At 40.9% G+C, this 14367-nt stretch overlaps 1 long non-coding RNA gene across 1 annotated transcript in view; it reads left to right on the top strand.

Annotated features, from left to right (window-relative positions):
• LOC121521971 overlaps window positions 1-3137 on the top strand; it is a 33258-nt gene extending 30121 nt beyond the window's left edge. The window contains exon 3 of the long non-coding RNA XR_005992905.1: window positions 1672-3137. This is a non-coding gene — a long non-coding RNA (uncharacterized LOC121521971). The remainder of the gene's footprint in view (window positions 1-1671) is intronic.
• Window positions 3138-14367: the final 11230 nt, after the last annotated feature.

Here is a 14367-nt window from a genome sequence, read left to right as displayed (position 1 = left end):
TTTCCAAATGGTTTTGATCATTGTGCCCAACAGCATTACCAAAAAAGGTGATAATGTTGTAAGAAAAGAGGTTTACAATTTGAAAAAGGATATAATGTACTACAGTATAAATAATTTGAACCTTATTGTTTGTCCTTTTTTGATGATAATGCTTATTGTTCAGGTTAAATTATATAATTTTGGTGTTTTCATGTCAACTAAGATGATCTTGCAGCATTTTTGGGTGTGTTTCTATTCAAAGCTTTGGAGTTTATAGAGTTTGAAAGACGCACGCCCGGTTGAGGAGACGAGTTGGAGCATAACAGAGAGAAAGACAGGGAATTGTAGCGAGAATACTCACAATGCTGGGAGGAATAGAGGAATATTCACCCCCTGCCAAGACTTCCAATCATCCAGTGAGACCATGGGTGAGACTGTCAGTGCATCTGTTGGCACTGGCAGGCAATGCTTCCGCCATCACAGTCCACCCGTAGCGAAGCCAATGCTTTGCCTAATTGTGTTTCCACCCCACCGGGGAGGGAGTTATCGGCGAATGCTGTGGAGGGGGGCACATGGGGACGGATCCAGGAATTTTTTAAAGAATTCTTCGCTATTGGGAGATAGGGCTGATGGTGGAGGTCTGTGCTATCCAATTGCTTTTCTAGTTTTAAATGTAAAAAGAAAACCTCCACTGGAAAAAATCCCAGCCTTTGTGTGCACAAGGCCTTCTTTTTGGTCAACTTTTGATCTCTGCAGTTGTTTTACACCGACATATCTACATTATCATCAAACACTCTCAATCTTTGGTGGCTGATCTACAAAGCCATTTTCATATTGGCTCAAAATATAGGTCTGCTTTTGTGTATAGGTGGCTCCTGTTATTGTAAGCAAGAAAAATGACTGACTTTTTCTTACTGTCTGTGCACAATTGTCTTTTTCTTTTCTTTTCTTTTTTTTTTTTTTTTTAAGATTTGTTTTTTTGGCCTTTTCGTGCCTTTATTAGATAGAGGAGGACAGTGGATAGACTTGGAAACAGGGACAAGAGGGGGGGAGAGACATGCGGCAAAGGGCCTCAGGCTGGATTCGAACCCGGGCTGCCCACGTACATGATGCACCTTAACCACTCGACTACCGGCGCGCCCCGAGTGTGCACAATTTTCTAATCAAAACGTTCAGTTCAGCAGTTTCAAGGCTTGAACGATCCGTGAGAGTAGCTGTCAGATATGTACAGTCTGCTGCTGGACCACTCTCAGAGCAGTGGAAAGACTAAGAAAGTAACTTTTTTTTGACTTCTCAAACAGACTCATAGTCTATGGGATGTGACGCAACACAGTATTTAACCTTCTTCTGCATTTTTTTTAAATTTAGGGAGTAGCACCGCTTACTGCTCAAACTCACTGACCCCCAAATACTCATCGAAAGGAGATAAAAACATGCAAATTCACTTTTTTTGTCGATTTCTAAACATTTCTTTAAATTTTGTGCTACATTTAGATGGAAAACAAAATAGTGTTTATGTGGCATGCTGTTGGTTGTATTGCCCATCCTCTATCATCCTTTTCTGTACACAATACACACATAAACACACACACACACGCTGCTGTTGTGGTGCTGTTGTCAGTGTCTTTAGCTTAGCTAGAGAACAAGTGATGCCCGGGGCCGTTCCTGATCCTCCTGGCCTTTTCCTTGCAGGAATCTCCTCTTCCTGTGCGGAAGTTTATTGTGGTCAGCCAGCCTGTCACTGACGCCTCCCAAAGGAAAGTGACAGCAGCTTTATTCACCCGCTGACCCGTGAAGAGGACAGCGGAAGAAAGAAAAAACAAGAACGTGTGTGGATGTTTGTGTGTAACCTGACTAAGGGCTTCTTTTCTCTCATGTAAGGAGGTACAACCAATCTTGTGTGATCAGCAAAACCTGCAGATGAGTGTGCCAACAGGAGCGTGTGCATCCAGTGTCACGTCCTTTAAGTGACCCCAACGAGGTGAATGCATCATCTTTGCCCTTTTTTCACCTTCTTTTGTGTGTCCAGATAAAATCACAAAACGACAACAATTCCCCCCTTTTTAACCATATAATGTTCTTTTATTTGCACTTAAAAAAAAAGAGTTTTCACAGTTTTATTTTTGCTCTTTTTATCTGAAAGTGGAGGTCCTGCAGCCTTGAAGTGAGAGATATAGAAGGAAAGAGAGATGATGTCCATCTGCTCTTATGATCTCTCTCCAACTTTGTTTGGCTACAGCCATTTCTCCATCCCACTCCGCTCCCATCAGCCCCCAGCGGACCCAGTCGCTGGCCTTTTCTTGACCCAGTTTAGGCCTTCCATTCTGGGCTTTCTGATCCATTCGCCCTCCCTCTGTGTGTGGGTTCAACAGAGAATCCTGAGATTATCAGATGCTCACTTAAGAGGGAGCGAGAGTGAGCGAAGTGCTGTCCACTTAGCTGAAGATTATCCTTTAAAAGGAAGGGAGATGGAGGAGAAAAAGGAGAAAAAAGGATGTGCTTAAGAGGTGGATATGGAGGGGGTGGATGGAGGGAGAGATTGTGAGGACAGTTGGAGTGATAGAGAGAGGGTAAATGAATCATATGGAGATAAAGTGTGTGTGGGTGAGGGTTAACAAAAAAGCGAGGAGAGGAATAGAGCATGGAGTGAAATGTCTAAAGCTGAGATGGAGGTGAGGTGACAGAGCGAGAGAGGGAGAGAGTGGAGGAAGGTTGACAGAGAGGTAGAGATGGAGAGATAAAAAGAGGAGGAAGCAGGAAGGATGAGGACAAGGGCGGGATTAAGCAGTAAAAGCAGGGATTGTGAAGTGTTCGCTAACCAAACTGAGGACCTTCTGCTCAGCTTTTTATGGGTAATGGGGTGTAAATGCCAACTTGTATTTGTCAAACACCAATAGTAAAGTGGCAATACAGGCGAAAGACTGATTTACAAATTTAATACTCAATAATAGTTAGTGAAATATTTATTTGATCAACTCTCGAACTAAATGTCTAACAGTTTCACAATATGTGTGCCATAGTATGTGGCTTTGAGAATAATGGACATTCTCTAACTTTGGTCTTAATGTCATGTTTTTGCCATCAAGTATACATTTTCTTACTTAAGCACTGCACCAGAAACACACACAAACCTAGCAAAAAAAGTAAATAAATGACTGTTTGGCAGATTATTTCTTTGTTGTGACAATGCTTCTTTATAATAAATCTCATATCAATGGAAAGTCTGTTTATTTCCCTTCTAAATGGTGCCACATTTGTAAGGAACATGCATTTTGTCAAAAACTTGTCAAATCTACAGCTTATTCTGCCACTGACATGTTTGGTGGATTGGATGATTAATGTCTGTGGAAATAAGACATACTGGCAATTCAACAATTGATTCATTAACAAACAGGAGCCTCAGTAGCGTGTGGAAGAACCATACACATCCACAACAGCCTGGCACCTCCTCCTCATGCTGGTCACCAGCCTGGTTGCACACTGCTTTGGGATGGCATCCCATTCTTCAACCAGCATTTGTCCAAAGTTGGCGAATGTGGTTGTGTTGGTCACAGCACGCCCAAGTGTTCAGTCAGTGAGGTTGAGGTCAGGCCTGCTGGCAGGCCACTTCATCTCTCTGATAACCCCGCTCTTTGGGAGTGAGCGTTGTCATCTTAGAGGAAACAGTTCGCTCCCAGGCGGTGGAGATATGGGATTGCAACTGGTTGCAGAATTTCATCTCAATATCTCTCTGCATTGAGATCGCCTCCAATAATGACAAACCTCATTTTTCCAGTGAGGGCAATGCCGCCCTACACCATCACACTGCCTCCACCAAAAGATGTTACTCTATCAGTGCAGTAATTGGCATAGCATTCTCCACGTCTTCTCAACACATTGACCCTAAGTTTCAGCTGCTATAGACAGAATCTTGACTCATCTCTGAACGTAACATTCCATTGTATGTTCAGGTTCCAGTGCAAGTGTTGCCAACACCAGTGCACTGGGCCTTTCATACCTTTTTTTTCCATATTTGTCACACTTAAATGTTTCAGATCATCAACAAAGCCAAAATTAAACTTTTTTGAAGGTGTGTGTCCTGTTACATCTGGCATTAAATCACAGCACAGCATTTGATAAAAAGACCATCGTACCAACAGTCTAACATGATGGTGGTAGGCCATGAATTCTGCTCTGTAGCATAAAATCCTAAAGTACGTAGAATATATGACCATCAGTTCATGACCTCAAGCTCAAGCACACTTGGATTATGCAGCAGGACAATGATCCCAAACACAACAGCAAGTCCACCTCTGAATAGCTTAAAAAAAGGTTTTGGATTGGCCTAGTTAAATCCAGACTTAAGTCCACCTGAGATGCTGTGGCATGACCTTGAACAGGCCATTCATGCTGGAAAACCCTCCAATGTGCGTTAGTGTTCAAATGTTGTATCCTCATAGTTTAACACAAACTTAGACACACTCACGAATAGAAATGTCAGAAGGCGGTGTTTAAACATTCCCCACAGAGAAACCTGAAGGCTTAAAGCTCCTAACCAGCCATACACTCTCTCACTGCAGGCATCAGGAGTGACAGGGAAAATCTCAATGGAGGAAGCAACAGGAGTTCAAGGTAGAGAGAGGGAAAGAAGAGGTGAGAGTGAGGGACAGGGCGAGGGAGAAGGGCAGCCCCCCCTCTCCTAACCCCCTCCATGTTAATCTCCTCATTTTCATTTCTCTTACCATGTGGGATTAGAATGATTTTATTTAAAGTGTCAGCTTGAGCTACCGGATTGAGAAATCTGGATTTCGTAGGGATTATTATTACAGAGAAAATGCACACATACACACACACAAACACACACAGATTTTTTTCTTCTCTGTCACTCTCTAATGACCTGCTCGACCAACTAATGATATTTATCCTCAAATTCACTTTGGTGGAGACGAGCGGACATTGTGATACACTTCAGAGAGTGTGTGTTTTGTGTATTTTTAACATTTTTTGACACATATATCAACCTGCACTTTCCTTTGCAATCAGAAAACGAGTCACTTTGGGTGCACTTTATGAAGTGACATTGTACCCTGAGGTTTCTTTCTTTTTTGGTCTCATGAAAACCTACCCTGTAACTTTCTCTCATACACTGCAACTGGCATAACCCTTGTCTAAGTGAAACGAGGTGAACATACTCTAACCAAAGCTTCACCCTTCTGTCAGATTTAACATCTAATCTACATTAGGATAAGGCTTTCACCGCTCAGGAAAAAAAGGGAAGAATAAAAAACGCCATCACCTTTTCATCCTAGGGCCAAGCCTTTTATTCCGCCTCTTCTCATTACATTAAAGGATGAGGGCGGCCGTACCGTGGCTGAGCGGTATTTAAAGACACTATCCCCTTCATCTGTTTAATTTCTCTTTATTTAAGAGACTCCCTCATCCCTTTGCTGCTGCCTCCCTCTGTTAATTTCTCTTTATCTAGAGACTCCCTGCCTTCATCTGACTGATTGATCTTTGTCTCACTGTAAATGACATGGAAGAGTTTGTTACTGAGAGCTCCCTAATCCAACCTTTGTGCTGGGGACAGAGTGTTGTGCAAGCTTATTCTGGCCGTGAAATTTTATTTTATGTCTTTTTTTATCATTATGGAGCACGCATTACATCACTAATATACAGAATAGTCTCAGAAGTGTTGATGATACAAAAATCTGCTTGTTCATGATGCATTTATTCTGTTTCTGAGTTTTTAGAACTTTTTGAATTAATAGAAGACTCAATCAAATCATGTAGTATCAAACCAAAAAGTGTACCTCCATGACTTTTAAAACCCTTTAAGATTCATATAAAGTGAGCGAAAGAGAAAAAATAAAATCCATATTATTGATCTAAATTTTCCCTCCATTCATCCGTTTTCTTATCTGGGTCTGGTCAGGTGGCAGCAGGCTAAGCAAGTCATCCCATACATCTCTCACCCCACTGACATATTCCACCTCATCCTGGGGGATTCTGAGGTATTCTCAGGCCAGATGAGATATAAAATCCCTCCAGCAAGTCCTGGGCCTACCCCCGGGGCCTCCTCCCAGATGGACGCACCCGTAAGACCTCTACAGTGAGGTGTCCAGGAGCCACCTGAACTGGCTCCTTTCGAGCCAGGAGAAGCAGCGGCTCTACTTCGGATGTCTGAGCTTCCCACCATATCTCTAAAGCTGAGCCTAGACACCTTCTTGGGAATTTCATTTCAACAGCTTGAACCCACAGTCTCATTCGGTCATTACCCAGAGCTCATGACCATAGGTGAGGGCTGGACTGAAGATCGACCAGTAAATCAAAGCTTTGCCTTCCCTTTTCGCCACAATAGTCTGGTACATTGTTTACAATACTGCCAAAGCGGCACCAATCCACCTTTCAATCTCACAGCCCATTCTACCCTCAACTGTGAACAAGTCCCTGAAATACTTGAACTCCTTCACTTGGAACAAAGACTCACTCCCTGCCATATGGGTCTCCACTCTCCACCACAAAACTGTTTTGTGCTATGGTAGAACTGAAGAAGATATCATTTAACCAATGTCATTAGGCATACAGGGATTTCAATAATGATAAATTGTTTAGGACATTTATGCATGCTAAAGGTTGTGTTTTTAAAATGCTTATTTGTTCAAATTACATCTTTACTAAATGAGAATTAAACTAAAAGGAAAAACCAGCAAACCTTCACATATGTGAAGCCGGAACCAAGAAATGTCTTGAATTTCTACAAACTCAGTATCCAATAAAGGTCAAAACCGATAACATGCTTTACATGAAATAACAAATTTTGTTGAAGCCCACACCCCAGACTTGTTAAAAGACATCAAAACCCAACTTCTCTTTGACAAATCACAATGTTTGACATTATTACTAAAAGTCATGCAGAAGTCAAATGCAAACTTTTGTCTGTCAGAAACCAACATCCATTTGACATCAAAAACCAACACCTGTGTGATGTCAGAACCCACTTTAGGTAGACGCCCTAAAACGTACTTTAACCCAACAGATGTTTCAGTGTTGGGTAGGCATCAAAACTATATGTCCTAGTGGTCAAACCAAACGTCTGTTTGATGTCAGAAACCAACTTTGGGTAAATGTCAAAGTTCAATTTTGGGCAGCATTTATTTCATACCAAAATCCAACATTGGATCGATGTCCAAAAACTACGACATCAGTAACAACTTTTGGTCAACGATGAAACCCAGTGTCTAATAAAGTGAAACGCCTATATCTGGTTGATAACAGAAACCATTGTCTGATTCACATCAAAACCCAACATCTGACTGATATCCAAACCCAACATACTTATGTTAGATGTTAGTACCAAACAATGGGAAGATGTCAGAACCTAACGTCAAGACTCAGTCACTGTTTGACATCAGAATTTAGGGTTAGGTAGATCTCAAATGACAACTTCTTTTTGACAATAAAACCAGAAAACTGTACGATGTTATGATGCCATGGCTCAATTTTGTTTTATGTAAAAACCCAAGTTCAGTTTAAAATAATTAAAAAAAAACCCCTCCAAAATCAAAATCCATCGTCTTGTTGATGTCTGAACCAACCATAAAATTGATCTTAAATCCCACATGGGTTTGACTCCAAATCCCAAAGTTGGGTCAATATAAACACCCAATATTAAGTTTAGATCAAATCCAGTTGTTGAGTAAACAGTTTGTTTAACGGTAAAACCCGTTACTGGGTATCCAGCATAAAACCCAGTACTAGATTGACACATTGGCCAGTACCAGGTTGATGTCAAATCCCAACGTTTATCCAACATAAACAAAAAGAACCTTAAAATTGAAACCAAACATCAGAACTCAACATCTTTGTGTTGTCTAACTCAAACAATTGTTTGATTGAAAATCTATTATTAGTCAGGTCTGTTTGATGTCAAACTACAACATCTTTTCTATATATAGACCCAACATGCTTAACATCATCCCAACATAATCAGACAGGGGTCAAAACCCATCGTAAGGTTGAGACCACATCCTGATGTTGGGTAGACACAAACTCATCAACAGGTTGGCATCAAACTCAACATTCAACTGTAAAAAAGCCATCACTGAGTCATGTTAACATTTGATAAGTTAACATTAAAACCCAACATTCATGCCAAATGTGATAGGCTGAATTCAAGCCCATTCTCAAAATGTTGAGTGTTTATCAACCATGGAAATTTTGCCTTAGAATAATATGGGCTGGTGTTTAACTGGGTTTGGAATAATTAACAGATTAAGATCAGAACACAACACCTAGTGTGTGCCAACCCTTTACATTCTACAGAACTTAAAATTTGGTTTAAAATAACAATCAGTCTTAAGTCAAAATTCAGTGTTTGGTCAGTTCAACTACTTATATTGTAGTGTTATTGAATTTTGGTGTTCTATGTTGTGTTTTTAACGTCAGGAACCAAGTTTGATTGATGTCAGGTCACAGCATTGCATGGACATTGAGTTGGAAATTGGAAACTAAACCTTGCCTTACTTCAAACAGCATCATTTGGATGTTGTCATCACCTGCGTTGACAATCCTGCATTTACTACAAAAAAAAGTAAATTTCTATTCTGTTATTTCATACTGAGATATCTGTAAGCACGGCATATCTCAGCACATCAGAGTGCAGTACTGCTATTTGCAGACCTAAATGCAGACATTCAGACAATATTGCGAGTTTATCCTGGTGAATAAAAGCATGCACACACCCACACACACAAACACATCCACTCATGCACACAAACATTTTAAGAGCAAGGTCTTGGGAAGTAGGTTAAGCAGGCCAGGATCACCTCTCGCTGCTCTCTCCCAGCTTAGAAGCGCTGAGGACGGGATGATGGAGGTGGAGAGGGCTGGGAGGAGGGGGATGAGATGGAGAAATCTTCCAGGGGACATCTGTCGCAGTGAGCAACTTGTGAGCTGCTTTTTTCCAGCCCACTCTGTGACCCATGGATTCTCTTGCATGACTGACCAAGAACTATGACAGTTTTAGATGGGGCCTAAGCCCCTGCACACAGCCTGGGAGACCCCATATGGACCTGGTTAAGTAGAATCTCTAGAGCATGGGTAAGATAATGCTGAATCCGCTCAAATTTTGGATGTCTGTCAGAATTTTGGCAGGCTTGACTCTTAGGAATATCCAAAAAAATCACCAGATATGAAACTGATGGCAAAACCTTTAACTCCTTCCTGTCAAGGACTTCCAACATGAAACTTCTGTTTTGGTTTTGTTACTATGGATCCACTCTGAGGTGTTGAATAGAGAGCTGAACATTGCAAAAGTGCCTGCATGAGGATATTTCTCCCCCTCCCACAGGTGTTAAAGCTGTACAGTAAACAATAACGCTTTACACACATATACATACACATAGACACTCACACAAACACAAAAGGCTCATTGTGTGTCTGCTAACCCATCCCATTTTAATCTGGGATTATAGTATTCCCATCGTGATGGCAACGCAGGAAACAATGCTTTATTTCATGGGAGGAAATGTGCAATAATGTTGTTAACACCTCAATCTGCCTTATTTAACCCTTACATACGCCGCCACTTTTTCACACGCAGATACACACAGAGAAAAAACACACACACACAAATGCAGACCGTCATTCTAAGTGTTTGTTCCTCTATCCTGCAAACCAAGCCTCAACAGGCACAAATATGAATCTTTTTAAAGCTATGTTATTATGTTTAATATATTGTGTGTTTGTGTGTGACTGAGCTAGAGTTCATTCAGAGTGAGAATTCACTTTACAGTATAGCTGCTCCCACGGGGGGGAATCGGACTCTGAAACTGTCCATTAACAGACTATCAAATCTGTTCTTCTCTGATGTGTCACACTTCCATAAGCCATTTGTGGCTTTAGTGCTTCCAGCATCTTTAATGTAGTTCACAGTGAGCTGTAACCAGATACTGTCTTTATGGATGACGTTGTTTTTATCCTAAGCCCTAAGGCCAAACACTGACTGTGTACATTTTTTAAGTAAAGCCTGGCGTTAAAGGGAATTTCAAAATTTTTGAAGTTGGGTTGAATGAGGTACTTGGTGATAGTAGTGCCATTAACCACCAGGGATTTCAGTGTGCATTTCCCCTTTAATAATAAAACGCTTTGAGAAGTTAGGCTATTTAGTGCTACAAATGGGTGTAGTTTCTCAGTGTAATTGAGAGAGTTTAAGGTAAAAATAGGGCAAACACAATGCTAGCTCAAATGTATGTTATACTGAGCATTTTTTCAGCCCAGAAAGCCTCTATGTTTGTATTTTTTCAGTGCAAGTTTAGGCTACCGTGCTCTTCTGCCTCAGCATTTCTGGTACAGTGGGCTTTGGCAGAGAAAACAACACTAAACTAGGTTCATACTAAACTTAGCACAAAAAGTAAGGACATATGTTTATGGTAGATTTGGACTGTAAAGCATTTGTAAGGAACATGCATTTGTTGGATGAGCAGCAGAGCTGAGTATGCGGGTTATGCCCATGAAAAATTTGCCAAATCTTCTCTTCCAACGCCAAACAGCTTATTCTGCCATTGACTCTTGTTTAGTGTTGTTTGGTGGTTTGGAGGATTGAAGTCTGAAAACAAGACATACTGTAAATTTAACAATTTATTCATTTAACAAACTGGTGCCTCAGTAGCATGTGGAAGAACCACACTCAGCCACAGCAGCCTGAAACCTCCACCTCATGCTGGTCACCAGCCTGGTCACCCAGTGCTGTTCTCTAACCAGCACTTGTCTTAAGTCAGCCAGTGGGGTTGTGTTGGTCACTCTGGCATGAACAGCACAGGCCAAGCAGATCCCCCAAGTGTACAGTGGGGTTGAGGTCAGGATTGCTTAAAGGCCATTCCATCCTCACCACTCCAAAATTCTGGAGGAAGTCTCTGATAAACCCCGCTCTGTGGGGGTGTGTGTTGTCATCTTAGAGGATAGAGTTTGGTCCGAGACAGTGGAGATATGGGATTGTCACTGATTGCAGAATCTCATCTCTATATCTTTCTGCACTGTGATGGCCTCCAAGTGAGGGACCTCATTTTTTCCGTGTGGGGCAGCCCCACACTGCAACACGTTGATCCTACGTTCCATTGCCAAAGGCAGAATCTGGACTCATTGCTGAACATGAGCACCTGATACCAGAAGTTCAAAACAAGAGTCAATAGCAACAGCAGAATAAGCTGTTTGGCACTGGAAGAGAAGATTTGGCAAATTTTTCATGGGCGCAACCCACATAGTCAGCTCTGCTGCTCATCCCTCAAATACATGTTCCTCACAAATTTTGCACAATTTGAAAGGAAAATAAACAGGCTTTCCAGCAGGATAAGATCTATTGCCAAAAAGCATTGTTACCTTAAAGAAAAATCTACTAAACACTAATTTCCTTACTTTATGTGCTAAATTTAGTTAATTTAAGCTGAGTTTTTCACTTCAACAGCAAACACATTGTCTTCATAAGGTACACATATTGCACTGATAGTAGCTTGTCTAGTAATCAGCCATTAGAAGAGCAAAACCATAGCCATAAACCTTCTTGGATGGCTGTGAGCGAGCTCCTTTACTGACTGAAAGCACACACACACACACACACCCCCACACACACACACACCCACACACACACTCAGCGCCAAGGCAGAGCGACACATACACCGAACTTATCCCTCTCTGCCAGCATTTCCATTAGCCCAGTTAAACTCACCATCATCTTTTCCCCTCCCTCTCTCTTCTCTCCACATTTGAGTTAGACGCATTTGAGTTTTGCCATGTCCCATGTACCTCTCCTGTTCAGTTCCTCGCCTCTGGTCAGGGTCAGTCTCTTCAGTTTTTCAGATAATTGAAGAAGGTGGGTAAAACATCAGTGTTCAGTTAGGCAGGAACTCTGGATGGGGAGTGATGCAGTTTGCAGGCATCTATTTACATCTATTTTGCTCACCAGATTTCCATGAAGTTTCTCTCCTCTCTCTTTCTTCCGCTGTCTCTGGCCGTAGATGTTTATCTGGGCACTCTAGCTCATAAAAGTTTCCCCTTGTAGCCACTGTAAACAACACATTTTCATCAAATGAGTCAAAACCACTGACTTCAGTTTTGTTTTTTCTTACGTTTCCTCTGCTGAAGCTCCCAGCAGCTTCCTGGGGGAAAAATTAAACATCACAAAAATGCTCAATATAATGCACATTTGAGCCAGCATTGTTTTTTGGCCCATTTTTACCTTAAACTTGCTAAATTACACTGAGAAACTATACCCATCTGTGGCGCTTTATACCCCAGCTTCTCAAAGCACTTTCTTATTAAAGGGAACGCACTGAAATTTCAGCAGGCTAATGGCACTACTATCAACAAGTACCTCATACAGCCCAACTTCAAACACTCTGAAAGCTCCCTTTAAACCCTACATTTCTTGATATGAATAATAATTGACTTTGTGTTATACCACTATGATTGTAGCACAGATCAGGTGCTGTTTGAATCCACTGATAGCTGATGCTCCTGTGTTTGAAAAGGTAACGGTGTGCTGGTCTGTGAATAAGACCTCTCATGATGGCTGTATTTTTATTGTGAGGGCCCAGGTGCTGCAAGCGTCACACATGGTCACACTCATGGCACTGTTGTCCTGGCACACGCCGACCAACCGGAGAAGGGCCAAGACGTGGTCTGTATGGTGGAGAGGGAGTGTGTGTTACAACCTCTGGTACTGTTTGTGTGTGTGTGCTGTCTGAGAAAAAGCCAGTTTTGGTCTGGAATGCGGGATAAGTGTAACAATGATACCCCCATGCTAATGCTAATCCATCTCTTTATATTTCAAATCTAATCTTTGCTTTGCTATATCCTCTTGCAGGGCTTTCGTATCAGGCTTATTTAGGTCATGCAGTGCATTTAATACCAGTTAGAAGAAGTGAATTAATATTAAAAACATTTTTAAAATCCATTTTACAAGAATTAATTTCTAAATAAAAAACCCTACAGCTTTAAAAATCCTTATATGACTGATTTTGATTGTTTTCGTCCGACCGTTTACATTCGTACGTAATTTCTTCAGCATTTAATTACGTTAATAGCTCAGTTGTGAGCGCTTGTGCACATGCATATATGTATGTGTGTTTGCACATATGCATGCATGCAGGCATGACTCTTCGTGTGTGTGTATGCACCAGCTGTCTGATCAGTAATCAGTTAGCAGTGGGCTAATGCAGCCTCCTTAACCCAGGGGCCTCATAAGACTGCCTCTGGCCCAGCCCCTCTTTCTGTGCCAGGGACAAATCCATTACCCAAAACAAGGACATCAAATGTCAACAAACACGCACACACAGAGACACACAAACGCACACACTCAGACAGATTGTATACAGTATACTTGTCTAAATTGATTGATGTCAAGAGATGAGAGTATCTCTATGAAATGCTACAATAACTGTAGGGGAAAGAAGAAGCAGCTGTAATTATTGACACGCCTCTGTCATTAGTTTCATGTCTTTAATGCCAGTTATTTGGATAAAGGTGGTATAATTTTTTAAACACTTTCAATGATTGAAGTATCTGATTTGAGGGATGTCTTGAACCTTGTCATAGTTCCATCAAAATTCAAAAATTCAGTCTCAGATTAGGTCTCAGATTATGTTTTAAAGCTCAACCTTATTCCTTTCTAATGTGACTTAAACTTTTTTTCTGCAGAAACACTGCATGGTGTTTGTTAATCACATCATCTGACACCAAACTGTAGCAGAATCAGAATCAAGCATTAACACTAAAAGGGCCCCAAACCTTTTAGAAAGATCATGAGAGGTCAATTTGACTACCAGACAACAAACTCTGTTATGTCTATTGATAGATACCCAATACAAACAGAAATGCATTTACCGTGTCAAATCTGTCTAAAAATTGAAGTTACATCTCAATGCACATTTCAACAAGTTCATTTAAAAATTTTTCAATATTATTTGTCATCACATAACCATGAAAAGTGGATGGGTTTGCCAGAATTCATGTTTGTCGTCAGGCAAACCCATCTTGAAAAGCTCATATCTGCACTATGTGCCATACCTGAAGACGTGTCTAGCAATCAACATCGTCTGAGGGGTTAGTGTTGCCCGATGTATTATTATCATATTTGTACGTTTTTACTGCTGATTTTTTTAAGTTTAGTTTAGTTTTTATTTTGCAAATTGCTTCATTTAGTTTTATCAGATTTATAGTTAGTTTTATTTTTTTTCAGATACATGTCAGGGCTGAGTGAGCATCATAGATTTTAATAAACATATTTAAATGGGCTACTCTTCACTTATCATTTTATTTATTCAAAGATGATGTTTTAATACAACTCCAAACATGAAACTACCACTGTATGAAGTCTTAACCAATCAAATCAGGCTATTTTGAACTCCCTAGATT

Source organism: Cheilinus undulatus, linkage group 14, assembly GCF_018320785.1.
Source record: "Cheilinus undulatus linkage group 14, ASM1832078v1, whole genome shotgun sequence".
NCBI classification, from domain to species: Eukaryota; Metazoa; Chordata; class Actinopteri; order Labriformes; family Labridae; genus Cheilinus; species Cheilinus undulatus.
The sequence above is the reverse complement of the archived record's forward strand: the minus strand, read 5'-3'. Positions and strand labels throughout refer to the sequence as shown.